At 39.5% G+C, this 26,933-nt stretch overlaps 1 protein-coding gene across 3 annotated transcripts in view; it reads right to left on the bottom strand.

The window, feature by feature from the left end:
* The window catches only part of PALLD (palladin, cytoskeletal associated protein), a 193,728-nt gene that overhangs the window by 64,424 nt on the left and 102,371 nt on the right, over positions 1 to 26,933 (bottom strand). The window contains exon 1 of one of the 3 annotated variants that reach the window (XM_061372898.1): positions 2,525 to 2,987. The exons of 1 other annotated variant lie outside the window; for it this stretch is intronic. The gene's annotated coding sequence lies outside the window, so the exon portion shown is untranslated. Of the gene's footprint in view, positions 1 to 2,524; positions 2,988 to 26,933 lie in introns of those variants that run through there. One more of the 3 variants, XM_061372908.1, reaches the window with a different exon arrangement.

Here is a 26,933-nt window from a genome sequence, read left to right on the forward strand (position 1 = left end):
ACCACAAAGTGAATGACAAAACTGCAACCACATTCCTATTTGTAGAGTGGTTAGACTATCATGCCCTCCACAACTGTTGCCTAATAAATTCTTAAGTGCAGAGCAGAGAATAATAAGTTGTGTTTTCTTACCTGGAACCATAGATCTCATGAATTACTTTACAACAACTGTAATTGTACAACAATAATGATTACTTTAGAATAATACTTTGCAAATTGTGTATGTCGCAATCATCACAGTCTGCAAAGAGAAAGCAGTAGACTCAGGCTAATAAAAAGTAATAGGCCCACAGTAATAGGTGGATGTGTGTCCAGCAAGGTGAGCTCGGCCAGGACAATATATCTAACTGTCCTGTTCTTACTCCCAGAAAATAAAAATAATTGAATAACAATTTAAAGATAATAGAGAATTTTGTAGGACTTCATCAGGCTGGACAAGGCTTTAAGCAACCTGGTCTAGTGGAAGGTGTCTCTGCTCATGACAGAGGGGTTGGAACCAGATGATCTTTAGGGTCCCTTTCAACCCAAACCATGCTATGATTCTAAGTATGAGAACATAACGGCAGTGCTTTTAAATGGAATCCCAATACATCAGGCCGCTTGTCATTACTTAAAACACATTCAAATTTTCAGAACAGTTTTTCACTGAAAAAAATTAATAAATAAAACAGATTGCTTGGTTCTCACATAGCTACAAGACAAGTTGTGACATAGGTCTGCCAACTGCTAACAAACTTTACCACACATCTACCACTCAGGTTTTAGGAAAAATGTCAAATTTCAGTGTACAGTAACTTGATAATTCTGACTTGTTGATTATCAGGTTTCCAGTACCTTGAAGATGACAGAAATGTTTTTATTCAAATGAGATACTCTTAATTCCAACAAAACCTTATCTGTATATTCCTGTGAGTTTCAGAAGTTGTAAGAACATCTGTACGCTTCCTACCCAATCTTTGCAGTTTCTTTTATTCAAACTCTTATCCTTTTGCCCCCACCTCTTCCCATAGTGTTTCTTCTCCTGGCCAGGAAAATTAGCAGCAGAATATTATTTCACAAGCAGTCAGTACTTTCAGGTTTTACTCCCCTTCCAAAAGCAGGATGCAACACAATCTCTCTCAGAATCCTGTTCTCACAAGTATTTGCCCTCTTTTTCATAGCAAAGTGGTTTAGATACAATCAACGGACATAGGCTGAGAGCCATTTAACTTTTTATATGTTTTTTTCCATCCTCTTGTTATCAGTTCTATATCTTAATCCTTCTATGTCTGGTATGCATTGTGAATCACAGACCACCTCTGGATGTTTGGAAACTGCTGGGCTTCCTTAAGAACATCATTATAACTTCCTCCCCTCCCCACAATACATCATATTACAATATGTAATACATCTTACAGTTAATTTCGGAAATACAAGGTTTGGTTCCAGGAATCATGGTTTCAGTTCAATACAGCCACAGAATACCATGGAAAAAAGTTTCTTGACCTCATAGCTTCATGAAACATTAAATGTGTCCGCTCCTATTTTTAGATGTATGCTCTGCAGTGCCATATTCCTTAATATAAAGCTGACCCAAATGTTCCAACAGCAGACATTGGTTTCTCTTTGATAGCCAATGCATATCTCTGCTTTCCAAGTTTCTGTAAACACATCATTATAAGGAAGGCCAGTCTTACTTTTCCCAGCCTTCTTTCTAATTATGTGCCTGCTGCCAGGAAAATTCACTTTTTTTTTCTTTTTCTCTTCACTACTAAAATTTAAGCAAATGAATGCTAGACTTGGAAAAGAAAAAAAAAAAAAAGAAAGAAACTCCAAAGCTGTTACTGTTATAAGTTACAAAGTTACTAAGTAACACCGAATTCCTTTTAATACTCAGTGATAAACATTCAACCAAAAAAGTTAGCTACAAGAGCACATCAGTGCTGGGCCACCAAATATGTCTTCCTTGCAGACTAATGAATTCCACTGAACAAAAAAAAAAAAAAGAAAAAAAAAAAAAAACAGCAAAACCCAAAACCCAACCCCAATATCTGGTTTGAGTTTGTGTTAATTTGCTAAGAAGCCATAGCAAGTTTTCTAAACCATCACATGTCCTGCCCATTACCAAGTCTCTCCTCACCCAGGAGTATCAGAGGGCTCCTAAAGAAGTCTCCTACAAAGGAGGCTGCGAAAGCACTCATCTTTTACTGCTCTGTCATAGTCACTCTCAAACTAACAACTGATTCAGTATGTCCTGAGCTACAGAGCTCCACACCGCCGCCGAAGCATCCTTTCTGCCGCTGGGAAGACAGAGTGCACGGCAAAGAAAGTGCATCGGCCAAACTCGAATGCACCTACAGATGATGTGCAAACTAACAGGGTAAGAAAGAGTCGCGCGAATAAAGGAATACCAGAAAGAACCGCGGCCAGCCCGACCCGCTTCCAGCAGAGTTTTACTCGCCCCGATCACCGCTGCTGCCGTGCGTTCGCCCCATCCGAACACCAGGCGTCACGTAGGAGCTCAGGGAAGCATCCTGCCATCTTACCTCGGCAGCGCTGAGGCGGGCAGCTATCACATACCCGAGCGCAGGTTCCCGGGAGACTGGGGAGCTGTGCGGCGGGACCGGCGGGCGGCAGGTACCGGGCGCTATATGAGGGAGGGCGGGCGGGCAGGCGGCGCAGGCCCGGCACCGAGCCTCCGCCGGCGCGTCCCGTCCCACTCCGGCAGCTTCACGTTAAGAGTCCCGGGCCACCCCGGCTGCCGGGCCGTGCGAGAGGCGGTACCGGGCTGCTGGGAGCGCTGGAGAAATGTGCGCTCCTGCAGCGAATCGCCGTCGGGATCGTCTTTCCCTGTTGCCGCAGTTTAAAGTCTTAATCCCTCTTTCCTCGGAGCTGCACGCACCCGGCCTTTTGTACACACTTTTTGCCAAAAAAGGCTCGGGTTCCCGGTGGAAGCTTGCTCTCTTCCCTCCAGGAACTCGACACCCAGCGCCAGCAGAAAAGTCTGAGAAACCCCTGCTACAGAAGGGGCGGGCGCTAAACTGCCGGGGAGAGGGAGAAGGAAGCAGCCCAGGCCCGTCCCGTTGCCCTGCCTCAAGCCTTGCCATGGGAGCTCACGCTGGCTTTTGTATAGGAAATGCCCAGCCTTACAACATCGCTTTTGTCTGCAGAACAGAGCAGTGGGTGGATATGGGTTTCAGTGCGCACCTGTGGAAGGGATGTCTCAAGTTATACTTCTAAGCATTGTTAACACTTTTCTGCTCTTTTAAAATAACATTTACGCCACTACTTATCACTACCAAGTCCACATGTTTTCAGGTTAAAATGTATTTAGAACTTTTTTTTTTTCTTTCAGGAAAACCAAAGCACTCTATTGTGCTACGGTACATCAGCCACCTGCCTTAAAACAATTTCCTGTATCTCCTTCACCTGCCAAAGAACAGCATCAGAGCTCAGAGAACATTTACTGCACATTACCAGTTACCAAAATCATGCCGTTTTAAAGTATAATTATGCAAAACCATCCTGAATGTCAAACACTTACTGTAAATACATTAATTATTACTGCATATTCCACTAAGGGCATCATTTGGAGGTAAATACGTCTTTTTTTTTTTTTTTCCATAAGGAGATGAAGACTAAAGAACAGATTTCTGTTGTCAGTTTGTGCCCTTCCTCCTAGAGCCCATGTGGGCTGGATCAAGTGCTTTCTTACAGATTACATGCCAGCATCAGTTTTATGAGTAATCATAGAACACAACTAATCATTAGTAACATCTACTGAAACATCCACTTAAAACAGGATGGACAATCTCAAAAGATGTATCTCTAAAACCTCTATTCTCACTACTCTTGAACATCCTGGGCAATGGTGAAGAGAGCTCAGGGCAGTTAAGTAGTGGTGCTCCTCTTTCTTCTTTTAGCTCCACTTTCCAATCAGTGTGTATTACAGTCCAGTTATGGATGCCTGGAATCTGTTGAGTTTGCAGAAGAACATCCTCATAACTGTTTTCCTCCAAGTGGTATGAAGCCCCAAGAGGAGCAAGACCTGTACCTGAGAAATTTCATTCAACGGTGGACAATGCAGAACAAGGTGGCACTGAATCCTGCCTTGCTTTCTCAAACCCCTTTGCCCGTTTTCACCACCCAGCCTTCTTTAGGACTTAGAACTCATTCCACATCACCAGATGGCTCCAGAACAGGAAGAGGAATGCTGCCAACTAGGAAAAAGGGAAAGGGAAATAAAGCATCTCTCCACTACTAGAACAAGAGTGACATGCTGGATGCTGGCAGTGAAAAGGCTGTCGCTGCACTGACACTGTTTCCAATTCTGGTACATGACTATGAGGAAGAAGCATGGTAGCTCACGCACCTACTATTAAGATAGTACAAAGATAAAAAGAGTATCACTCATCACTGATCAGGTCTCTATATGATTTCAGGTAAATATGCTGGCCGAGGATAGTATTCTACATAACGAGCAGAACACAGCTCAGCCAGTAATAGCTACAGAACACAGAACACACAGAACAGACTGATGTACAGTAGGAAAAGCCATTATATAAAAACAGTACCCAGACTTAAATGTCCCTTAACTGCACCTTCCCCTTTGTCTTTGACTTTAATGGAGTGAGTTAATATTGCAGTAAAGGCAACTGAGTTCTCTGAAATTTTCTTCTGCCACAGCTCTTATATTGCACATATTTTGCACATATGTTCCAAGAATTTGGGAGAAGAATTTTATGTCTATGCGTGTATGCTAATGTTCACTTCATGGGGATGGAAGATAAAAGCAAAAAGACAGCTTGTGCACATCAGCTCAGTTCAAGACATTTGCTTCACTGTGACTCCACAAGCAGAACTGGGCATGGAAAGTGAAAACGAAGCTCAGCTTACTGAGAACCAAACATTAAGCACAATGTGAGATAAAGATCCAAAGAGAAAAGAAACAAAACCATATGTTAAACTTAATATGATCTGTGATTCCTTCTTGTAAACAACTTTGCCTATCATTCCAGCTACATGAACATTTGTTTCTAGTTTAAGGAGTTTCCAACTGTATGAATAGCATGACTGGCAAGCTAAAATGAGGGAAACCAATTTACATGTAAAAAGACAATTGCCTACAACTCCAGTAAAGTCCTAACATTTAAACAAAATATTTAAAATGTGAAAATAATTATAACAAACAGGTTTTTGAAAAATACAGTAACCCCCCCCAACAATTAATTTCTGTGAACTAATGGAAGTAATGGCAAATGCTATTAGTAAAACAGGCCAACACCAAACTGCCCCAAGTTGGTTTTTTTGCTAGCACTCATTCAAACTTGGAGAATCTTCACAAAATGAAGATTCACTTTTTATACCACCCTGTAAACAAAACGAAATTAGTATTAATTAGAGTACAAATACTAAAAAAAGACTACTTCAGAAAAAACAGCTGAAAATGCAGAGAAAACCTTACACAAAGTAATTACATCCTCAGCAATCTGAGAGAAAACAGAGATAAAACAACTCAATGACTTCTCCAGAGAGTCAGTCAAGTTCTTAAACTACTACAGACCAATTTGTAACCTTTTTGCTTGTAGTGTATCCTCAGTGAATAGACACTTCTATTTCTTCTATTTGCTTACTTAGTTCTTCTTTAGTATGATACGCAAAATTTTAGCATCCCAGCTGCTGAATAACAAAGACAAAAACTACGCAGGAGTGTGTGATTCTGACTACGGCAGTTAAGACCAGATCTCTCCAGTTCTTTAAATCAAACCAGGACAGTTTTCAAAAAGAAATGAAACAACACTACCAACAAAACCCCAAAACACTCTGAGGTCTAGGAAGAAGTTGTGACAGAGATTCAAATGGTGTTTTCTACATGGGGGAGACATATGACCTGAGATGTTTTTTCTCTTAAAAACTGGTAATGAAGTATATAGATATCCCTGTAAATCAACCCAAACAGTATTCAGGTAGCCACAATGGAGCTTTGCATCATATTACAGTTCAAACATCATGAAGCTCAGATGGAAATGGCAGTTAACATAGACACTGAAGGACTAGAAGAGAGAACTGAAAGATTTTACAAGCTTTCAGACTGATTCATATGCAGCTCATTGAAATCAATTTATGGAGCCAATTCCACAACCTCCCTGTTTTTCTTACCCGAAGGAAATGCATCCCATTTACACTAGCTATGCAAAATAAGCTTTGACATGCCAACCATTGTGGATGTTCAGATTTTTATAAAAAAAACCACCACTACCAAACAACAAACCCCCCCCCCCCCAACAACCAACCCCCCCCAAATCCCCCAAAACCTCCATAAAATTACATCTCCTCCCATAGTGTACTTGACAACATTGGAAAGCTTTGAATGGTGATAACTAAGCCAGGAACAGGACATGGATTTTCTTGGGAAGTGTGAGAAGGCCAGAATGCAAAACTAGGTTCTCCTAAAAACAAAGGGGACTAACTATACCTCTGAAATAGAAAGTGCCAAACATCTGCCAGTCAAAAGCACTTAGCACTGTTTCAAATGTCTCTTGCATTCCAAATAACAAGCATCCTGTACCACCTAACTTCACTGGTGTTGGCAGACACTGAGGTCATAACTGTAAATTGCTTTGTTTGGTATTATTTCCTGCAGGTGAAATTCCCCATCTGAACTAGGAGAACCAGCCTTTGCTTTTCTTAGCAGTTCTGGAAAATAAAGAATCACTTGTTTATTACAAGAAAGATTATTCAAGCAAACATTTCCCATCACTTTCAGTTCTGCCAATACACACTGTCAAAGTTACATGTTTTACAGAGAGGAAACCATTTCTAGAGCCAATATTTGAAGGCAAATCATACTGCAGTCTGCGATCTATTAAAACACGAATTAACAAAAATAAAATGAAAAGAGGATCTTTTCCCAAACTTCTAATTATGCATAAAGGAAAACAGAAGTTTCTATAGGTGAGACAATTTTTGTAAGAAGGCAGTTGCCAGTTTAATGGACATAAATATATACACACAAGTGGTGATGAAGTGACTCATGCTTAACTCTTCTTTGTTATAACACTAATCCACCTTTTGGACTAAACTGGCAAATGTCTTCAGGGTACAAAATTCACAGAATCATAGAAGGGTTTGGCTTGATAAGGGAACTTTAAGCTCACCTAGTCCAACCCCCCTGCAATGGGCAGGGACACCTTCCACTAGACCAGGTTGCTTGAAGCCCCATCCAGCCTGGCCTTGAACACTTGAAGGAATGGAGCATCCACAGCTTCTCTGGGCAACAGAGTGCCCAGAGTTCCAGTGCCTCACCACTCTCACAGTGAAGAATTTGTCCATCTAAATCTATCCTCTTTCACTTTAAAGCCATTCCCTCTTGTCCTGTCACTACATGCCCTAGTAGAAAGTCCCTCTCCACCTTTCTTGTAGGTTCCTTTAGGCACTGGAAGGCTGCTCTAAGGACTCGCTGGAGCCTTCTCTTCTCTAGACTGAACAAGCCCAACTTTCTCAGTCTGTCTTCACAGGAGAGGTGCTCCAGCCCATACTAGTTAGACTTACTGTGTGACCCCTGTGACAGCATGGAAAAAACCCATGAGCTCTATTATGTACTTTAACAAAGAATTGGAACAGTGGCAGTTAAAAAAGCACATAGACAAATCAAATATCCCAGTGGCTTCCTTAAAGCACCTAGATACTTTGGTACCCACATTCTTAGTCTGTTTTGACCATGAGTAATCCATGAGAATTTCCCGGCCTGCACAACTACAGGTATGGCAATGCATACTAGCTCTGGAAATGCCTACATTAAATACACCAAAATTTAATCTAGAAAACAAGTCACTCCTGAGACTCAAAAAGATTTTGACCCATGTTAAGCTGCCAGTTTCACCAACACCACAAATGAGAACTATTTTGTTTAAGTTTCTGTCCAATTTCTTTTCTCTCCCAAGCTGGTTCTGCTCTGTATTTCTTTCCCAACTCTTGCAACTTTTCTTTGCACTTTCTTCCTCCCTCACACTACTGCTCTCTCAGATTCTCTATTTTTTATTAATGAAATAAATTATACTGATACTTGTGATACTCTTCTGTTTCAGCCAACATTATCAGGATCTACAGCAAAATAACCTTGCACAAGGCTTACCCTTTGTGGTTTCATTAGTGTTGTATCTGTGATTTCTTCTTGATAGTAAAATTGGCACAACACTCTTCAGCTGTGATACTGGAATCACATTTGCAAGCAACACCATGTCTCTGTGACAAGTCTACCTACACTTCCGAGGCTTAAATCAAGGCTTTTATAAAGTCTCAGGTGGTTGCAGCAATGCGAATGTCACCCATAAATCCTTCCCAGTTCCCAACTCAAATCTTAACACTACATTCTCTTCTTTAATACTACTGATACAGTACTAGTGAGTGTGTTGTATCTTTCAATTAGTTACACTTTGGTAACATACAGCTGCTCTAATTGGAAGGCCTGTCAGGAAAGATAAAGAAGCTGTTTCTTCAGAGTCAGGCTTCCCCACAATGTTTAAAATGTTTTTCAGTAGCTGTTTATGAGCTGATCTGGTCATAATTTCAAGATCAAGGCATAGCTTACTTCCTTTCATCAGGATGTCAAGCTCATGGTGCATGTACTTGTTTGCTCTAAAGGCTGTGAATTTAGAGACATACTGCTACTAACGTTTTGAAACCAGAGCAAACCCTGCCAGTATGTTAAACGTTACTGCTCTTTGGTTTTCTCTGATCTAGCTTTCACACAGTCAGCAGAGATCACAGCTGCTCTTTCAACTATTCAGTGTGTCTGTTGGTTGATTCTTCCCGCTCTGAGTAAGTCTGAAGTGAAAAGGTGAATAGTGTCCTGTGTCTTTTCCCACCAGGAACAAGACCTTCTAAATTCAGCCTATACAAGCAGGTAAAAAAATATAATAATAAATTAAGATGTCCCAAAACACTGGGGATAGGATGGCAGGGTATGAATTCCATACCTGTTGTTTAAAACAGTACCTTACTTGCATTTCTGATATCTCAGAATATTTTCCTACCAGGTTATCTGTTGGGAAATACTTTTCTATCAGAATTGTCAGGATGTTTTTTTAGTACTCATTGTCTTTCACTACCACTGTTCCCAACGGCAAAGACACCCCAGTGTCTCAGTGGTGAGTATGTACCCCTCTAAATGAGTTTCTAAGTTTTTGTTATAACACTGCCACGGACAAAAATTCTTAAAGTGTTTTCATAATGCTTGAAATTATCTACAGTGGGATTTCCCTTTCTCCCCCTTCTCCACCCCCGGCAGAAGGGAGCTCATTTGTCTTCAGGCTGTTAACCAACAGGGCTGCCAAAGACCCCTCCTTTATAAAAAGAAATCTATAGAGAGCTTTCAGAAACATGAGAAAATATGACAAACACAGCTTGAGCTCTTCGGCTATGCTGGCAGAAGATTAGAGGAGGATAACGACAAGTTCGTGAGCCTCGATCCCCCGTATTTACCACTCCCAGAAAGCAGCTTCCTACAGAGAGGCTGCTTCCCGCCTTCCTCCTGCTCCTATTCTGAAATCCTACAGCTCCAACTTCCTTATTTGGTCGCCGGGACTGCTCTTTGTCTGGCCGAACCCCCCGCGCCGCGCAGCCCGGCTCCAGCGGGGCCACCCCGCCCGGGCCTGGGGCGAGCAGCCGCATCGCTGCCATGCCCATGTAAGGAGCACCTTCCCCGCGACGCGCCGGGGCGGATCGGCCCCTGCCCATGCCCCAAGACCCGGCCCCGGCCTCTCACGGTCCCTCTCGGCCAACAGGGCTTTCCCCGAGCGCGGCAGCGGGGACCCTCCGGAGCTGGGCCGATAGCCGGAGCCAACCTGCCTCTGGCTCGTCCACTGCCCCCCTTCAGCAGCCTCACCTCGCAGAGCTGGGGGGATCTCCCGGGCAGCGCGGCTTTTTCAGTTGCCGCTGCAGTGTGTGCAGGACAAAACACTGGAAACAGGACCAAGGAACGTGAAGTTGCAAAGTTCCAGTGTAAAAATTAATGGATTCTTGTAATATTTTCCACTGTTCCTTAGAACAGGTTCTGGTGTGTCCCTTCGGGGATTTAACTGGCACTTCTGCAGAGAAAAAGGAATCCCCCAGCACTGCTACCTATTTTTTAAAAAGTAGGTATTCTGTCGTGCCACAAGAAGAAAGCAAGCAAAACTAGTTTTACTCTCAAAGTATCCCTAAACTCTTTCAAGTAGCATTATAAACAGCAGCGCACCTGCTGGAAGCCAGTGTAAATTTGCTACCAAAACACTCCCTGCTGGCATTACTGTTTCTCCATACTTACTTTTAGTAGCACATCAGGTACTTCATGAGAAAGAATTTGCAGTCTAGCAGTACATGTATATGTAAGACCATCTGCAACCAAGGAAGAATACTGAAGCAAAAGAGTAAGACCTGCTGGTCACTGTAGGTTTTTGTTCACATCTTTTAGGTCTAGTGTTTTTGAAGTGGATTCTCACAGGCATTTAACAGATAGCGATTTTTAAAATAAATACCAAGAAATCCTGCAGGAAGCAATTTCTTTCTTTAAATTCAAATGCATAAATGGTAACAGTTCAGGAGAATATATACTATGTCCACAGTGACAACTGAAACAAATGGAGTTCAGATGCAGAGATATCTCTGACTAAGGAAATTACTGAACTGTGACTCCTTAAAAGGAATACCCTTCACGAAGTAATGATTCAAAATTAGTAAAAGAAGTCTTCTGAGAGCCCTCTCTAAGGCAGCGTGACAAGAAACAGTGTTTTGCAACAAATTAAAGGAGAAGTTGCAGCTAAAAGTCTAACTTTGTAATTCTGACTGGGAGTCTGAAAACATTCCTGTATTTCTCAATGTGGTTCTTTAGCATTAAGTTGTGAAAAGAAGTCCTTAAGTAATGCTAAAAGTTCTTCCATCATTGCAAGCTCCTGTTGATTTCTGGTTGAAGCAGAAAACAAGTACTAGACTGGAACAAAGAGAACACTGCATTAAGTCACTGATGTATGGGGCAATAGTGACTGCCCCTGGGCACAAGTGCATGAAAAAAAATAATTAGGGAGAGTACAAAGGTGCCTTTAGAACCACCTTCCTATAGCACTCCTTCAGCTGCGCCTGACACATTAAGCCAGTTGTATTTTCAGCTCAACAGAAAAACGCCTCTGGTATTTTTACATTGCATTCTTGCCCTCAACAGAGGCCTGGACAAGTTTGTTTACTTGTGAGAAACTCTCAGAAGAGAAAAACTTAAGGGAACAGCTTGATAAGAATAGCAGAATAATAAATATATTGACTACATTGTATTTATATCATGTACATGAACTATCATGCTAAAATTCACCTAGGGAAAAAACCCCACATAACAACAACAAACAACGTAGGGTAAAATAAGAAGCATAAAAGAATAACTACATAGAATTTATATCCATAAAAATCTCTCAAGTTATGTGGTTCAAGATGAATGTAATTAAAACATTTATAACCAACAAAGAAAATGCTAAATTAAAATCCAAAATACAGAAATGCTTTAAGACTAAACTAAACAAAAGTCATAAGGGCATATACCTGTTAAACCGTAATGGACTGTCTCAGAGAGCTCGGGCCTCTCCACTGCTATCGGCTGCAGCAGTACTGGTTTATTTCAGACTGACTCCGTCACCTTCAGCAGGTGTTCAGGCTACTGACAAATAACTCACTGCTGGTTCTGCACCGATTTACTGCCCAGGTCCTGTCATCTGACATCAGTTCTTCTGAATGGAAAGGATGATGCTGTAATAGATATGTTCAGGGTGGAAGGACGTGTCCACCAACGTCTGAGGTGCTTTTGTTGTTGCACCATATTTCCCTTCTGCAAATAGAAGTATGTCTCTGCTGAATGAGGAACTCACAATGTTCTAAAAAAGGCTATCTAAAAACTTACATAAACACCTACAAATGCCTAGGCCTCTGTCCTCACAGAAAGGATGATCTCACAGGCATCTGGAAGTTAACTACTCAACTTTCAATGACAGTTCCAGACCTCTCTCTGCGTGGTCAAACAAGTTTCAAAGCACAGGTTTTCTCTAAATACTCCACATAGTTAAAATGTTACCATTGATCCCAGTAGCAATGCTTCTGTGGTACAGCATGTGTGTTCCCTATGCCATTTTCTCATTTTGGTAGCTGACAATTTGTGCTTGAACAATTTAATCCTTCCTTCTCCTCCCCCAGTGAACCCACTGACTCAAACTACTGGTTTAGAAATCCAGTGCACTGTATCAATTAGACTTCAGTCACCCAGTGATTCTTGTTGATTCTTTCAAGTAGTTCGAGTAGAATTGCAAGGCATGACCTCTATTTATATTTTTCCCTCCAAATGTCACATTACGTTCCTGTTCTTTTTATTCTACTTCTTTATTCTAGATCATACTATCACTTCGATATTAACTACTGAATTTTCAGATACTGGCCTCATTAGTAGAGTCCCCTGAAACTCCTTGAAAACTCCCTTTAAAAATCAGTGCTGTATTTGCTGACTTCAGTTTATTAGCTAAATAGACTATTTCAAAGTATGATCACAAATTGTTTTAGCCAATATTAATCTGTAGGCTTAATACATTTTTCTTTTCCTAAGCATTTTAGATACTCTTGAAAGGAACAGATGTCCACATTGAAAGCAAGAAAGTACTGCTTGCTGCAAATCTATCCCAGAACATTCATGGAAAGACAGGGAATGCACACAGTCAGGTGTATAGGTACCCACAGGCACTCAAACAGACACAGTCAAAGAATGATTATTTCCCCATTTAAAATTAGCCTGCACAGTTTAGCTGACCATTAAAATACATTTGCATGGAATCACAAGAAAGATAAGAGACAAGACATTTCTATCTCGGCATCTGCACCATGACAAGAAAAACAGACAGCTGACAGAAAAAGAACTCTACATTATGCCTGAACTTATGTTTAAATATTTAATCCAACATCGTATCATAAAATTGAATCATACAATACCAGGTTGGAAGGGACTGCAAGGATCATGTGGTGCAACCTTTCTTGGCAAAGCATGACCTAGACTAGACCCAGCAACCAGTCCAGCACACTAACTGTGCAGAAATGCTTTTCATGATGCTGTAACTATTATACAAAAAAATATATATATTTTTGCAAGTATCACAGATTTCTGTCAACTAAATGTAAGTGGGAATCTAAAAGAAAGGCTCCATTTTACTGAAACCAAAACCATTTCCTTAATACCAAGACTTTGGTCAACAACATTTTCTAATTACAACAACATAAATTTATTGTTTGAACTGAATTCTCATGTATTCTTAATGCATGCTTTTCTGATTACCGACCCATGTGAGCAACATTAACAATATGTGTATATGAATGAAAACCATGTGCATTCATATCAAAATAGCGTTGCCAGAACATTGAGCGCAGAAGTACTAAAACACATCCTGAGGGAAACGTGGATGAAAGTTACTCTGAAATACAATGCAGTTATGAGTGGTAAAAAGTCATACATTTGACTTATATTTACAGCAGCAGCCAAGGACAGTGCTCTTGTAGACAGCTGGGCACAAATTAAGGGAATTAGGAAGTTCTATTCTCCATATGTAGAGTTGACATGCCCCATTGTGTTGTATTAGATCTGTAAAACATTTCCCAACATATAATCATCCCAATGGAGTAGACAGACAAATTGGCAGCAGAAACCGCTGTCCCTTGCAAGTAGAAGACTGCTTTCCAGTCTTGTTTTCAAGAGAAATATATACTGCATAACTGTTAAATGGTTAACTACACTAGAATCACATACCTGCAAGTGGTTAATAGTAAATAAACAGAGTACAGTGAGAAGCAGCAGAATGAAACAAAGAAATGACAAGTTGTGCCGACTGCAACAGAAAACCTGGCAGCATTATTCCACAGTTTAACTCATCTCAGTCTGTTGGGCAAAACTGAAGATTCACAGATCAGACAGTGCTAAACAGAATAAAGTAGCACTGCAACAAAAGGAACCCAGCAACAAAAAAACATTTTTATATTAGCTCTCTTGGTGCACTCTACTAGTCAGATCTTCCTTTGTAGGAGTCATGTTTATTGGATGCTCAGGGGAAAACCTGAACTTTTGAGCAACCAAACCCCACTATAATGTATAACAAAAAGACATGCATTGTGAAGTCTGGGGCTGTCAAAGCACAACATGTTACAGATTTAATTTTGTCCTTTAGAAACTAGGTTTCCTCTTCCTAGACATTACAACACATTTAAAGGGGAGGGGGAAGACTGCAAATTACTATTGAAATAACTGATCTTATGGGCAACATACTCCTAGTGGGAGTTCAGAATGACTTAGTGTGAAGATTTGTGGACAAGATTTTTATGCTGTGTTTACATTTTCTGGGAGCTTAAGAGAAAACAGTCTGAAATAAGCTGCTGCTAACATGCTACAGGAAATGAAGGAAGAGAACCAGACTTCTCAAGAAAGATTTACATTTATATAATCATAATGGCTATGTTTTGGCTTAGAAAAAGGAATGCAATTGTTCTAAAATACACAGAAAAGCTGTTGACTGGTGCTTCACCTTACCTAGTGGGTCATGAACCACTCCAACACTGTACACTCTATCAAAATGCTTTTTAAGAGAGCTCTTTCCCCATTGCATGGTACTCGGTTTACAAACCAGAACTTCCATTAGTAAGTCCTCTCTTGATGGCAACTAAAGAGACAACAAACCAGCACAGTCCTCATCTATGCCAAAGGTGTTGGTGTGAAACCCACCAGAGCATTGTCCATGGTTCCAGGAGAAAGTATTCAGATAGCTTGTTGGTGAGCAGTAATATGCTCTTCAAAGTATAGCATTATCTTTTAGTAAAGATGTCCACAGCATACTGGTAGAAGAAACTGCAATCAGCTGCTTACAGCTTTGCAAAATTTCTGTTTATGCTGAAATAATTCATGGCAAACATCTAATAAAATTTTAAGTTTTATAGAAGGAAATTTTAGGTGCCTTTAAAATTAAAGTTTTGAACTCAAAAATAATAAAAGGGGAATGCACTTTTTATATCTTAAGGATGTTCTAGCATTTGCACGTTTCTGCAGAGAATCAGTTTACTTGGGAGAGGATCTTACTAGTGCCAGAAATAAGTCTTTTTTCTCCACACTAAACTATGCCTACACTTGACTAGATCATGAGCTCTTTTATTTAAAAGTAAACAAAAAAAACCCTTTCCTACCAAAAATCCAGCTTTGCGCATGCTCAACATGACACCAGAATTTCAGCCAGATTTTTTCCATTAGTCAGAAATCCATGGATCAGACATGTAGGAAGGTGTGCTCTAGAACTCTGGACTGTTACTGGCTTAGCTGGACTTTCCTATAAGTCCTGTTCTGAATCACAGATGCAAGGCACAAGAATGGAATATAAGGAATTTATCTCACCTGCATTTGACAGGGCAGCTGGAGGAGATTCTGTATGAAGGTGAGAGAGTAAAGGTTAAAGGGAATCATAGCAGTCTATAAAAATGCCTTGTCCTACTTGAGTTTATACACTTACATAACCTTTTGGTGATATGTATGGGTCGAAATGGATGAACAAACTTGTTCAAATTAGCTTTAACTTCAATTTTCACCCAGTCTTACATGCTCATCTTCCACAGAAATCCTTTGAGAGAGTCTGAATCATATATCTCTTTCTAGCATTCTTACCAGTAAGAAACAATGTTTTACAATACATCAGCTATTCAGCTGAGATAAAAATAAACTGCAAAAGAGTATGGCACCATAGAACTTCATTTCCAGAAAAAAAGTGCTGTTAAGACAAATATGGTTACACTGCAGTAAGCCTGAATATTAAAAGATCCTACTTGAATTTGTAACTAGGCTTTACAATTATAGCAAACTAGCAGAATGTGGATAGAGTATCAGATAACATCTACTAACTGATGACACAGAGCTGCTAACAACCTTTAATACTTTCCCTTTTACAATTTCAGTTAGGCCATGAGAAAGGCCTCTCTGACCTGGGTAAACAACACACATTTGTCTTCCAGAAGCATGAGAAAGACTGATGTGAGATTTGGTTGAGGAGTGTTTCATGGTCAGGCATGCTGTATCTTAACTAGAACTTTTAAAAAGGGAAAAGCTCCTTTGAGAGGATATGCCAAGAGAGCAGCACTGCACTAGGCAGCAATTTGTGAGATGCCAGAAGTTCTGTGAACTTCTACAAGCATCCATTGTGAGAGCAAGTGCAGTAACAGCAGACACCAGTTCTTAAGCAGGAAGGGTAACTCATCGCCAGCTATGTTGGTGACTGATCATTTCCATATTTACTAATTCTACTTGTATCAATAGTATAGATGTTGTCTAACTAGCAAAGAAAACTGGAGAGTCTTCTAAATTTCTTGAAACAAATCTATCTTCTAGCCCAACAACTGCACTACTCCAGATGAATTATTTTTAAAGCAGCTCAGCACCATGTATTACATACAGTATAATCAAAAGATAAAAAATCCACCAACACCAAAAACCCACCAAACAAACAAACAGAAATAGCCCCCCAAACCACAGCAAATAAGGATTTTTCCATGTCACAACAATAATACATTCCCAGCTGGAAAAAGGCTGCATTGCAGACATGCATTTCCTATTAATAAACTGATACTTACTCACTGGCCAAAACTGGACTTTCAAGAACAAGTTTGTCCTCCTTTTTCCCCCAGGGGTAGTTGGTGCCAATAAAGAATGACTGACAACTGTACATTTCCCTTGAAAATTCTACTATTTTGACTAAACTAAAACCAAAATATACTTGCAGCAAGGCTTTTGCTATAATACTATATAACACGTATGGTTTATATTTGGAGAAACACAACACCTTGTTTAAAAACACAGCCCTTAAGATTAATATATACTAACATATGCTGACTTCCAACATTCTACTATCTTTGACTTGTACTTACAGAACTAGCAGAATCTTTCTTTGGGAAAAAAAAAAAACAAAACCAAAAAAAAAAACCAACCCAACCCCAAAATATTAGGAATTCTATAAGGGGAGGGAGAGGAGATAAGAATGAGGCTGTTCCCCAGTATACTCATTGCCAAACATTCTTGGATTACTTCTTCGCCAAATCCAAAAGTAAATCTTTTTCTGGGTTTGGCATAATGAGAACTCCCTATATGTACCTTGTATAATGGAACACTGTTTATTTTGCTGCAGGGTCTGTTCAGTTTATGGAGAGTCTGTTCTGAAAGAACTACTGTGTTCCTTTTACGACTTTACACTCTGCCACTCTAAAATCTGTACTTCCTTCAGCTTCTTAGGAGGAAAGGAAGGGGTATCTAATTCTAACATATTCCACTGTGTTATATGAAATTATTTAGTCTTTAGATTTTTGCTGTAGGATATTCATGCTAGAAGACTTTGGAAAAAGATTACGTTTAACATTCTGAAATCAGCACTTACAGAAAATACTTTCCCTTAATACTACTTAATATCTGAATGTGTCTGGGGCCACGGAAATACCAGTGTCTCTAAAGTCAATCAGAGTTTCTTGTATAGAGCTAAACTTTCATTATGATGTCCTGTTCAAACTAACAAACTTAGCTGTATATCTTTCACTGAATGTTACAGACTTACAAGATAAAAAGGCATTCCAAATAACAGTTGTCTATAGCTGTAATGAAATTTACTCTCCCTCAGTAGGTTTACTGCAATTCCTATAAATTATTCAAGTATTGCAATATTTATTATAGAAATATTTTACAAATACTTTGTGCATTAAAAATAACCAAAACCCCTTGCTCAGTCATCCAGTGTTTGTAGAATAACCACCCTCTGCAGAATTCCTTTACATAAGTAACACTGGGAGGAAAAAGAGAGTGGTCATGGAAAAAGATTTAGCCATATTCATTTATAGGTAGCTGGGCAAATACTTTGAAGGATGGCTTGATCTCTTCATGTCAGGTCCCAAGCACTCATCCAGCATCACGGGAGAAGAGCTCTCAGCTGATGTGTGGTTGCTGTGCCAGCTTTCTGATACCCCTAAAAGAGATGAGCATGCCAGAAAATTCAAAGAAAAATTATGGTGGTAGCAGGTTTTACTTCAGCAGCCCTTGCTCATCCAGGAACCACATGAAACTGCTGATGTGAATAAGAATATGAAAAAGATGGTGTTTAAATCCTGGGACTTGTTCAGGGCACTCCAGGGACAACGACTCAGTATTCAGGTTTGTCCCAAGAGGCTTCTAGATTTCAAGCAGGAACAATGCTACATTAAGATTCTAATCTACGTGTGAGGAGATGAATGCATAAGAATTACAGAATCAGAAGGTAAACTGCCCTGAGAAAGTACTAAAGATAAAAAAAATGGTGTCAGTCATGCAAAGAATGTGGGAAATCTGTTTTTACTGGAAAAATGTTGTAGTATTAAACTATGGCATACAAAGAGGTATAATAATATTTTTCTACATTTAGTTAATATTTTATTTATAATGCAAAAAACGTATTTCAGATCTTCACTGAGTACGTGTAATCTTTATTAATGGGGAATGCTACTGTAAAGTAACTGAACAGCAATCCAGATGTAACACAGCTTAAAGTTTGATGACACAAGGCTGAATTTTCCCAATTAATTTTTGCAGAACCAGCTTTAAGCAGAGTTCAGCATCCCTAAAAATGGGGCAACTGGAATTATGCACAAACATGAACACATTTCTACCAAGAGGCGTCTCAACCATGGCCACCTGACTACCTTTACCAATGTTTTTTCTCAGGATCCCATAAGGCATATCCCAAGGGAAAGAACAACTCAGGCCTTAATTGTTAAAGAGGCAGAAGAACTGGAAAGGGAACTTCCCCAGTTTGATTATTCTCACTCTGCTGCTCTTATTACAATAGGTGTCACCTGGGACTAATCTGGAGTTTGTCACAATATACATTTGCTTCTTCGAAACAAAGTGTGATTTATGTCACAGTACTTAGGGAGTATTGTACATAAAAGCAAAAAAACATGTTTAAACTACCCTAGAAACAGAAAACAAACCACACCAAAATGCATCTTACCTTTGCAATGAATAAAAGATGAAGGTCTAGTGCAGCTACTGACCTCTGAACTATTTGCTGAACAACCTCCCCTTACCCCTGGCTGGCCTGTTCCACTAGTACACAAGGCACTCAGTGTCTCACTGCTATCATAAGTTACTTTCTTTTCTTTGAATAGTCTTATGCTTTAAGAATCTTTTGTCCCCCTCAGACCACCCTAGAGAAAAATATGCAATTCTTTTCTGGATACAGTCAGCTATGTAATTATACTAGCCCACGTTTTATTAGGAGCTTCAAAAAGCTCTGTCTGTTTGCCTGATTTATTTACATCGCTATTTCCTGGCTCTTTCTTCTAAGAAGTCCTGTATAGCTTCCTTTACTTAAATACACATTCCAAAGAACACAGCACACAGTGAAGTGAGGAAACAGTCCCATGTGTATCTAAAAGGTAATACAGTGGGTTTTTTTTAAATCTCCCAGTAAGTGATGAGAAAAATGTGCCCTAAGTAATACTGCCATCAGAATGGTAATAGCAATGGTATGGTTTGATGCATGGTGTGGGATGTAATTCTCAAGGAATACAATAAGCCTGATCACTAAATGTACTTTCTTATCCTACTTTAATCAGATACTGCCTGGACAGGATCCCATACATTCTGCAAAACAACATAAAGGTCTGGACTTTTGAACCAAGGAGCTCCAATTCTAGTCACTGCTCTATGAAACTAAAAGCTACTTAAAGCCAGCATCACAATAGCCACTAAATCAAAGCTGAATCACTTCAGAGAGAGAACTGGTAAAAGAAAAAAAACCCACAATAGAACAAACCAAAAAAGTCCTCCCAACCCCCCAGTCAAACCAAACCAAAGGAAAAAGGGCAATCTACACTTCAACAAAGCCTGAAGGAATCAACTGGCTTCAGGCCAAAAAACGCTAATGGAACACATATTAGCTGAGACGAAGTGAAGTAAGTTTCCAACAGTCATGAAAGTTGTTTAAGATAAATACTCATTGTACAGGGAAAAAAAGGCAACTCCACCAGACCATTCTCCAAACTCCTGATCTTGCATTCCTTGCACACTCTAATTCCCTTTAAAGTAATTATGAGTTTAGGCTATGTGCCAGGGTTATATAACTATGTCTTAAAAGACAAATATACAGTAGTACAAAGCAAAAATATGTACAGGATTAGGAAAAAAAAACCCCCAAACCTATCAACCAAACCATAGCTGGACAAACGAAACTAGAAATTTAGAAAGAAAAGTACAATGGTAATAGCTAAAGGTGAGGTACATTTTTAATGCATTTCTCTAGAACTGGAAAATACTAAGGAGGAGGAAATTCAGAGTAAAGGGGGTACAACTGGAAAAGTTAAACAGGCTTGCCAAATAACAGAAATATTTGAGTTACGTTTCCTAACCTACTTTAAAAGGGAGCAAACTAATCAAATGCCATCTGAAACTGGCTAGATGCCCACCACTTTAGTTGACCTCAGGGTCAGTAAGGCAGAGGACAGACATAAGCTAGCATAGCTAAAAAAATCAATACTAATATAGATAAATCACAGATGGAATTTATTATAGAGCAGCTGGAAATGCAAAGGAAGAATTCTGTGGATCCATACCAGTGGTGTAACTTCAAAAAATATCCTCCAAGTATGAAACTGCTTTACAAAACAACTTTAAGAAGTGAAGTTAGACGTAGTCATACTATAGAAAACAGACTGTGCTACTGTGAGAGTCTGGTGTAATATTTTAGATTGGTTGAATAATGTTACCTTTCAGGACGTCCAAAGAGACTATGTGAAGATCAGTAAGTCACATAATAACCTAACACATACATGACAACATCCATGAACTGGGCAGAAAACAACTACCCAATGGGAAATTCTAAGCTGTTTCTTTCCCTATTTCTTTCCTTGTAATATATATTTTGGTTAAATTTTTAGGTACAATTTCTTGTACTGTGCAAAGTTTTAAAGAATTACTGGAAACCTTTCAAGACATTCATCAATGTCAAGATTTTTATTCTGTAGGGAGTCATGTCAGAATGAACACGATAAATGTTACCATGAAGTACTGCTAGTGAGCCATTCCTGCAAGAAAGTTTCCTTCTGTACCACTGCACAGGACAGTCAAGTCACATCTCACACAGGCTGATATTTCTACAGTCCCTTTGCTGTTTGCACCACGAGTAACATTTAACAGGTTTTTATCAAAAGTGTACCAAAGCCACCTTGTACATGAAGGATGCAATTTCAGTATTAGTTTAAGATGAACTAAATTTGGGCCAACACTGAAAGGGTAGTGAAGTTTGGGACTTCCCCTCCCCCCCCAATACTTTTCAACTATATCAGCTACCTAATTCAGCTGTCCATGCAGCTGCATAATTGCTGGTGCCTTCACAGTGAAGAAGTCATAAGATGGAGTTGGGAAAGACAGGCTTTTGCTTTTCACAGTAAAATATGGCCTTTGACGCAGCATAAGCCAGTCAACTACACCCTAAAAATAATATCTAGATACTAAATTCTGCCACGTATTTCCTTAGGCCATATGTAGTATTACACTGCAGATGAGAAGAGTCACAAAGCAAACTTTCACATGTAAAAAGACTGGACAAATAATGCAAATTGAGAATATTTAAAATGCTTTTTAGAAGAAACTATAAAATTCAATGGAAAGCAAGTTGCCCGAGTAGCAGGTTACAGGTGTTTCACTGAGAGGACATAACTCCGCACAGTTAAGAAAGCCAGACCATTTCTGAATCTGACTATGCTTCTCTTACACCCTTTTTTCTTTCTATATTGACACAAGTTCCCCTTCTTCTACTTCTCAAAGTCAAAGCGCCTCTGACAGCAAGGGCACACATGCTCCATTAGATCTTGCAGTCCCACCTGAAATGGTGTAGAATGGTTTACCTAATAAACATTAGAGGTTACTAATCATATATTGAATTCACAAATCAAAACCAGAGAGGTGGATAATACAGGAATACATCAATGTTGATGTTGGTGAGAATTCAGAAGAACTTTTGAAAACGACAGAGCACATCAAGATTACAATGGCACATATATAACACTTGGGAGACAGCTATAAACAACATTTGAAAACAGATATGAATTTAAACATTCTGTGCTCCTTCCCAACGACAATAAACAATACCTGTCAAATTCTTCTTAGTATGGATAGCAAAAAATGGGCTATGAAACTATCAGATACTATTTTTTTGTTGTTTCTACAAGACGTCAGTGGGATTTTAGAAATGTGGGCAGCACAAAGGTCCCATTCCCCCTTGAATTTTCCAACTAGCAGTCCAAGGAGTAGAAGCAGATTCCTGCTTGGCAAGACTGCCTGGTTTCTGCATTTCTGCTGCTGGGGGGCGGGGAGAGGTAATCTGCACTCTCCCACCTACTTGAACAAAGTTTTCTCACTGGCAGTGACTTTCACTTTGGGAGCGCATTGCTAACTACACTGGCTGAGAGAAACCTCCAACATACATGACTGCCATTCCACCCACCCAGCACCACCAGCTCTGTCCTTCTGCAGTCCCGTTGCAACGTCTAGAAATGTCAGTTGCATAAGGCAACAGAAGACCCCATCTGGAAATAGTCACTATTGAGGCTCTTGTTTCTATAATCCACCCTTACCCACTAATGAATTAAAACATACAACTGTGTTTGAAAATGCTCAACTCAAAAAATATCACTCAGCCATGCAACTAAGCTCATTTGTGTGCAACTGCCTTTAATCTAAACCACAGTTACCTCAGCTTCAAGTCACTGGACCAAGAGATCTGTGAGGCAGTCTGTCTGACTAAATTTCCATGAGACAGGTTATGTCTCACTGCAAGGGAAGGGGGGAAAGAGAAGCAATCTTGAAAGGCTTTCAAGAGCTTCCCCAAGCTTTTCCAACTACTTGGCAAAGAATCCGTCAGGATATACTAAGACTAAACTATGATGCTGGGCCAATTCACAAGAGCAATTCTGACCACAAATAAATTTCAGGGATATTGCTTCATACTCCTTCCAGAACATAGACTGATGTGATGTTGGTCTTGATATGCTGCAGGACACTGTCAAACACTTGCCTTGTTTAGTTTCTTCCTTCAGGAGCTCTGTCTCTTAAACTGTGAAGTTATCTGTCTGATGTAAGCTGTAGCTTTCCTTACTTTCCACCTTGTGGCTGAGCTACATAATGTTTGTTGGTTGGTTTTTTTTGTTGTTGAAAAAGAGCTGAAGGAGATTTTAGTCATTATTATATGTGGCTGAAGATGGGCCTGAAACTAAAGCCCATCTCTGAATTTCCCTGGAGCTCAGATTCATAATTTTCTGTCTGAACTGTTTCTTGATCCCTAGTACACACAACAAATCTGGGGGAAAAGTGAAGTACAAGAAAATAAATCAAATGCTACACAAATTATGGTAGTGAGACTGCTGTAGCCCTGAAAATGAACAAAGAAAGCATAGAGAGGAAACTCATCATGGCATGTTAGGTTACAAAGGCCATTTGTAATAAAAATCTACGATTTCTGTGTAATGTAAATGTGTAGATCAGTTTGTAAAGTCTTCATAAATCAAAATGTGGAGTTTTTCTTATAAACTGTGTTATTCCATAGTTACCCAATTCCACTAATTAGTAGTTTGGCATTGTTCGTTATTAAAATGTTCTGCCAGCTTTGACAATCTCCTAGACAGTGGATGAAAGTGAATGACTGCTTTTACTGGAAAGATGATACAGATTGGTCAGAATCTACCGAAGACTTTCAAACTCCTGCCAACACATTGTAATAGCCATACAAAACAAGCAGCCTTGCTTTAATCTCATGCTTGGAAGATATAAGCAGATGTTCACAAAAAATAAAGATGGGCACCAGCTTTATTTTGAATGTGTAGGTTATGTCAGATTAATTAGAAAGTAAGCATAAATAAGCAAAAATAGTGGAACTGCCATTCTAGTTACTTAATACATTTTTCATAAAACAAAAGTGAGCTTTAAACGAAGAGGGCATATTTGCAAATCCTGAATGTACTCTTGAAAGAACATACGCTGACATTTTCCTCATTATGGAAAATGTGGATAACAAATTCATTATATCCAGAAATATTTTTGCTTTTGACATGATTACTGTTTGAAGGAGAGATATAAAGCTATGCTAAATTTATCTATCTAAAGTTATATGTCTAAGGTATTGGTATTTTGGTTTTCAGTTCAAGAGTGCTGAGAGGGAGCTATAAGCAACCCAAAATTAGCAAATGACCAAAAGCATTGATTTGCAAGGACATCAAAAGGAAAGCAACAAAAATCAGTGCCCTTGATGTGGAAATAAAATCTGAGAAGAGGGGATGGTACATCATCAGTCTTCCCGTGAGATAAAATCATAACATGGTTTGATGGGGTTCCTGGACACTGAAGTGCTCCTGGGTTCTGCACAGCAAGAATGTGTAACAGCTCCTAGGAGAGCTTCCCCCCTTATTAACCAGATAGGAGATGATGCACAACTGCCCTCCTAATATAGCTGTCTTTGTGTGCATTAAGCAGCATGAACAACCCATGCTTCTTTGTAAGCAACCTCTTTCACAGTGACTGGTAAGGATTTGCTTTATGTCAAATGCTGGAACAGTTTTTGCTAGGCAAAGAGTTTGTCACAAAGGAAAAAAGTCCAGTAGTTTGTCAATAGCTGTAATTGCTGTGTGGTGCTTGCTAGTTAGACCTGTAATCTGCAAAGTACGCTGTTAACATCAGACCTAACCTGATTTTGAGGTCATGAGATCATAACTTTTAAAAATCACTGTTTTTCCTGAGAACTTGGCTACTAAAATATTGAATGTAGTAAGTGACCCATTAGTTTGAGAACTGTTTTAAGTCTGGAAGCATTCAAACTTGTTGTTACAAGCCCTAGCAATCAGATTAAAGTGTTTCATGGGTGGTCCTGAATAAAAATAAAGAACTAAAATAGCCTGACAATCAAGAAACTACAAGAAAGTATGGGCTTCCTGAATTACCTCCCTTAGGGAGACTGAACTAGGAGACAGTGAATTACAGTATGTTTCACTGTTAAACTGGAGCTTGGAATTATCTAAAGGAAAGACAAACTAACAACTCATGCTGGGTGAAAATCAGTGGGAAGAAGAGCTTTAAGAGCCTCTTTCTAGTTTACAGTAAGTGGCCACAATCTTCCCTAGGATGCTTTTTTTCCTCATACAAGAAGAAAGTCCATTCAGCTTCTTCTGTAAAAGGCAATGCATGAGCATTCTTCCTTCTGTTTCCAAGCAGATTGATAAATATATGCAAACAAACACATGCCCTCAGGGAGAAGAGTCTGGTTCCACAAGTTGGTATAATTCATTCTGAAATGCTCGATTGTTCTGTCTGGAGCACGCACTGTCCTTCATCTGCCCAGGAAAAGCCTTTTTTTCATTGCCACATCAGTAAAAGAAAGATGTTGTTGCAGCCTGTTTGTAGCCCTACTTTTTTTGCTTTGTGTGAACAAGCAGGTTTAGGTTCATACCTTTAAACTAAGAAAAACCCGCTGCAGCGTACAGCTCGTACCAGTGCACACGGGCACAGTGCACCAAGCACAGACACCCTACAACGATTTGTATGGATGTTTAGACTAAGTGCTAATATAAACACTACGTGCAATTGTACATATCCAATTTTTAAAAGAATTTGGTACTTTGTTTCCAAAACTGTAGCTTTAATCATAAAAAACAGATGCAGACCTCTTTGTGCAGCTGGCCTTAAGGGCTCAGGATATTGCATACTGGTGTCTGACAGAAACAAAACAAATCCCTGGTGATGGAATTTTGACAGCTAACAATGAAAAAATAAAGAAAATAAAAATGCAAGTATTTTTGCATATGCACCAGGCTTTTGGTCAAGAGCTGGGAAAAGTAGTGTTTGCCATAGTTTTTGAGTACTTCAACTATTTTACTTCAGATTGTACTGTTAGAATTTTTAACTTACACTCTGATGTCTTACATAAGATTGATTTGCCTTAATTGAAAACAATCACAAAATTTATGAAGTGTCTCTTTGGTTTCAAAATCATCATAATTCTGTATGAATTATGATGATGTATCATGTGCATAGATAACAGTATTTTCATTGCATGGTAAAGAGGTTTCTTAGTCTCACACACAATTGGTCTTGGCACAACCTGATGGAGCTGAACATGTGGCTGGGGACAGATAATGGAAACTTTAAGTAGAACAGAAACATTTTTCATCAGTAATTTTAGGAATTTGTCTTTCCCCTCCTATTCCATCACTTCTTTATCTCTCCAAGGCACCGCTGCTAGTTTCCCACCTCTCTGCTAATATAACTGTTCATGCAATTCAACTCTCAGGTGACAGAAATAGCATTTCTGTTAAATTATACTTATTTCTGCCACCTCAGAGACACACAATTTATTTTGAATTCATCCTTCCCAAATCAGTTACTAGTTGACATATGAAGCAAAACTCACAGTTGCATTAGAGAAATTTTAAAAGCAATAACCGATACTAGAAGTACACAATGCAAGATTCCCAATAGCACTATCACTGCATGACAGAAGGAAAGATAAGCTCACCCCGAAAGAGATCTGTATTTACTAATTTTCATAGTTAGGGGGTTTGTCTGGCTTTAAGTAAACAGTGGAAAAACTTAAGGAATTTGGGGAGAGGCTACTATGTGTAAAGAGACAAGAACTGAAGGGATGGGGACAGGACAGGGGATGGACAGAAAAAGGAACAGGCCAGGACAACAGTGGAAAGGAACAGCGCTATTACACTACTCAGTCTCTGTGGAAGTTTCTACAACGCTCCTTCTTTCCAAATGAGCAAATATTCCCTCATATTTTTGCTGAAGCATGGGATGAAACTCAATAACAGAGTATGAATCAACTGCAGGTGTGTCTCTGGAGTCTGATTTTCTAGGATATTCAT

The sequence above is a fragment of the Neopsephotus bourkii genome, unplaced genomic scaffold, assembly GCF_033783945.1.
Source record: "Neopsephotus bourkii isolate Nb327-2 ecotype Australia unplaced genomic scaffold, CSIRO-AGI_Nbou_v1 NB_168, whole genome shotgun sequence".
NCBI lineage: Eukaryota > Metazoa > Chordata > Aves > Psittaciformes > Psittacidae > Neopsephotus > Neopsephotus bourkii.